Source organism: Coffea arabica, chromosome 7e (genome assembly GCF_036785885.1).
Source record: "Coffea arabica cultivar ET-39 chromosome 7e, Coffea Arabica ET-39 HiFi, whole genome shotgun sequence".
Lineage (NCBI taxonomy): Eukaryota > Viridiplantae > Streptophyta > Magnoliopsida > Gentianales > Rubiaceae > Coffea > Coffea arabica.
Window position 1 is genome coordinate 21,860,940 of NC_092323.1, and position 4,124 is coordinate 21,865,063.

General features: G+C 35.9%; 1 long non-coding RNA gene across 1 annotated transcript; it reads left to right on the plus strand.

Moving 5' to 3' along the window:
- Positions 1-944: 944 nt before the first annotated feature.
- On the plus strand, positions 945-3,825 carry LOC113701016 (uncharacterized). Its single transcript, XR_003450791.2, has 3 exons — positions 945-1,165; positions 3,181-3,238; positions 3,792-3,825. It is a non-coding gene; the product is annotated as an uncharacterized lncRNA (long non-coding RNA).
- Positions 3,826-4,124: the final 299 nt, after the last annotated feature.

Consider the following 4,124-nt stretch of genomic DNA (forward strand, 5'->3'; position numbering starts at 1 on the left):
AAATCACAATACCAACCCAATAAACAACTACCTTCTACACAATCAGTACAGATCACAGGGCCAGCCTTACCTACTGTGAGGACCTCAAAAATTTCATTATCCTCTAGAAAATTAAATCAAAATATTATTGAAAATATTAAAATTATCCAATAATATGTATTTATATTTAAATAATATTGTTTTCAATCATTCAAATGTTACATTTCAATTTATTTGAATTTTTAAGATTTAATTGACGGCTCGCGTTCGGCAAAGCCCTAAGTTGAATTTTCGCGCACCGACGCGCGAATTAGTCCTAAGTTGAAATGTAGTATATGTAGAGGCTATAAAAAGGTATAATTAAGTTGGAGAAATGTTAGATGAGGAATGTGAGGACTCGCAATTTATTTCTTTTAAATTCCCATTCTGAGGTTATTTAATTAGTTAATTGTTCAATTATTTCGAATATTATTTTCTAGCCCTATTGGACCCAATTCTATAGCATTATAGCTCATGAGTAATTTTAAGGCAATTAGTTCGCAATTCAAGTCTTGAAAGTTGTTAAGTGTGAATAGTGCCCATAGGCTCAGGAATAGTAACTGACTTGAGAGTTCATGAGCCCGAATAATGGGAGATTTATACCTTAGTCTTAAAATAGGTATTTTTATGCCTAAATATCAATGTATTAGTTAGAAATGCCATCGTTATAAGAATTTCTCAAAAAAAATTTCACCTTATCGCGCATAAGTGGGAAATACGCGTTTTACGCGCGTGATTTATTTGAAGGAGTTTAGAACCTTATTTTGAGGTCATTAAGAGTGAATGATAATTACATGAATATATGTGCATTAGAGGTTTAGTGCACAGTTAAAACAAACCTCAGGCGATACACTGTTCACGGTTGACTTGGGAGCACAAAAGTTGTACCACACTCAAGCTTCTCAAGGAAGCTTTCCATTTCAGATTTTTCCCTCCCTTTCCCCTCACCATAACCGCCGGTCTCTACTCTCTCTCACACTCCAAATTTCACAATTTTTCCTCCACCATTTTCTTGCTCCAATTCACACCAAATTCACCACACAAGCTCAAGACAACTTGGACAATCACTTGGACAAAGAAGGAGCTGCACATCCACGGATTTTCTTGGGGCTTTTGGGACACCAAAATCTGACCTTTTAGCACACAAGTAAGGTAACCATGATCCACTCTTCAATTCTTGTTCAATGAAGGACAACTCACACTTAAGAGCTTGATTATGCTTATGGGTAGCTTATTATTGTTGGAAATTGTTAAATGTGGGCTCTATAAACTCCCACTTTGAGTTGATGGCTGTGATGATGTTTGATGATGGTTTTATTGTTGAATTAGTGCTTAAGGAAGTAGATTAAAGGTGCATTATTGCTAGAAACTTCATTGAGCTCTTGAAGCAAAAAAGTTCCGATTCTGCCCCTGCCAAGACCGACCTTTTTCATGCGAAATTCTGAGGTTTTAACGGCTTGTATTTGATGTTTATGTGTTGTTGGAGTTGTGTGTAAAGTTTCATTGAAAGATATTGAGGTTTGGTTGACCAAAGGTGATGAATTCCAAAAACCAGCAAAATCTGGAAATTTTTCCCGTATGGCTCAGGCAGCCATTTTGTTTCGATCATAACTCTGCCCTCCGACATCGAAATTGAGTGCCGTTAGCGCCATTAGAAACTAGACTCTTCCAGATTTCCAACAGTGTAAAATTCACGTCCTGGTTCCACCTGAGTGAACCGTGGCAGTCTTTTAAAGTCACCTGTCCTGCTCCACTGGTTCACTGGAAGCCAGGATATGAGCTGCGTTTTGTTGCCAGATTTCGAGCTAGTTATGAGTAGAATTTTAAAACGATTTCTTCTGAAAAATTGTATCCCTATGAGTGTAGTTTCCAACGCTACCAACGATGCTCAAATCTAAGTTGAATTGTATGATATGTGACCAAAATACGAAAACTGCTCTGCTGTTGAACCAAACTGTCCAAATTTTCCCAGTTTGTGTTCGAGTTTTTGATCTGATTCTTGACAAGAAATTGAGCTTCATGGATTGTGTAAATGTTAAGCTGAATGTATATGGTCATTTGAGGGAAAATGCACCACTTTCGTAGTTGAAATGATGTTGAGGAATTGAAGGAAAAGGAAGGTATATGCTGTCCAAAAAATTCTGGAAATTTTCCTGATTTTAGTCGAATTTTGGGGGTCAATTTTGACAAATTTTTGAACTACTTGGGCTGTATACATGTTAACCTATATGGGTAGTATTGTTTGGGTGAAAATGTAGCTTTTGGGTAGTTGAAAAATTTTGGATAAATTGAAGGGGAAATGGACTACTTGCTACCGAATGCACCTGAAATTTTTCCAGCTTTGAATGATAATTGTGAACTGTTTTCGCGATAACTTGAGCTCAAATGATTTGTGTATTAATTAAGGGGTTTGTATAGCTCAATTTGGGACAAAAATCTAGTAGAGGTTACGTCCAAAAAGTGGACCAAAATCTTATTCTCCAAGAAGATACCAAAACAGAATTTTTGTTTGAAATTAGAAATGGTTTGATGTTTGGATTTCATTGTGGGTAAATGTGGACCAAAGTTGTCCCGAAAATGTTTTCTAGCATTAACCGTTGTTACTAGGTCCACTTTGAGTTGATAACCTTGAATTTTATTAGACCAAATGCCCTATTTTGAGGAATTTGTCAAATCTGGAAATTTTCCTAAAAAACTCAAGTTTTTGCCTTCATGAAAATCATTGGACTAAGTTGGTCGTGGAATTTGGCAAACTTAAGGAGTTTCTATTTTATAGAAATTCTAACGACTAGTTTTACTTGGTTTATATGATTGCCTCTTAAAGGAATTTCCCAAGATATGTTTGGGAAAAATTTGAGGGGAAAATTCCTCTAAATGGTTTAAATGTGATTTTTTTCAACTTGTGACACCAAATTGGTGTTAAATGGCTTATATGATTCTAGAACTTGGATGTTGGAATATTTGACAAATTTAGCAAGTTTTTGGGTTTTAAAGAAAACTCAAAATTTAATTTCACCCGATTTGTGGATTTCACTTTAAATTCTTTGAGAAAACGATTAATACTAGTTTGGGATTTTTGAGTGAAATTAAATGCTAGTTGACTCGAGTTAAATTCGCCAACTCAAAAGTGGAAATTTATGTGAATTATTTGTATGATTTTAGGAGTTGGTGAAGAGCACAATCTCGATCAAAGTTTGGAATTCTAGACACTTCACTTGAGGTGAGTGTCTCTTGCATGAATCGTGTTTAACTGCTAGTTGAACTACTTGTTAAAAGTACTTGCTAGAGATATCATGAAATGTTATATGCTATGTGATTGCGTGAAATGCCACAAGTACAAGTGTTGCAATGTCGATTGGAGCGTGGTCTCGTCGACTAAATAAACCAAACGGATGCACGTACCACGCTCTATTCGAGTGGGAGGTACCTCTCTGCCGTCTTGGTAAAAGTGCTTGCAATATTCGTGTTGGAGTCGGGCCCGAAAATAAGGGGGAAGACGTTGCTAGGAGATGTGTAGATTAGAGAAAATGTCTACATGGAGTTTAGGTAGTGAAAGTTGACGGAGTGTCAACTACTATAAATTTTCTGATCAAGTGCGTGGACTTTGGCTCCTGAGAGCCCCGTATCATTTTCTTGTCATGTTATTTCGCTTTCTTAAATTGTTAAGTGCTTACTTGTCTATTTGTACTTGTTAAATTGCCTTATGTGAATTGCATGTTTCGAGGCACCACTGAACTATTGGCTCATCCCTTCCAAATTGTTTTCCTTGACAGGTTCTGAAATGCATGAAGTCTTGGAGAACTAGAATAGAAATGTTATATTTTGAATGCCCACTTTTGTAATTGTATTTTTGGAAATGTTACTATCTTTTGGATGATTTTTGTGTTTTTGGGAAAATGTGAATCCTGTGGTGCTTCTGTGCCCTGGATTGGGAACTTTAAATTGTAAATTAAGTTGAATTTAAGTATACTAAGCTCGACGTTTTCGTTGGTACTTGGAATTGTGTTTTGGGCTGTATAAGTTGAATTGTATGAATTATTTAAGTACGTGACTTGCTCGAGAAGTAAGGTTTATTTTTTATTTATATTTGGTGAAATTAGTTACCA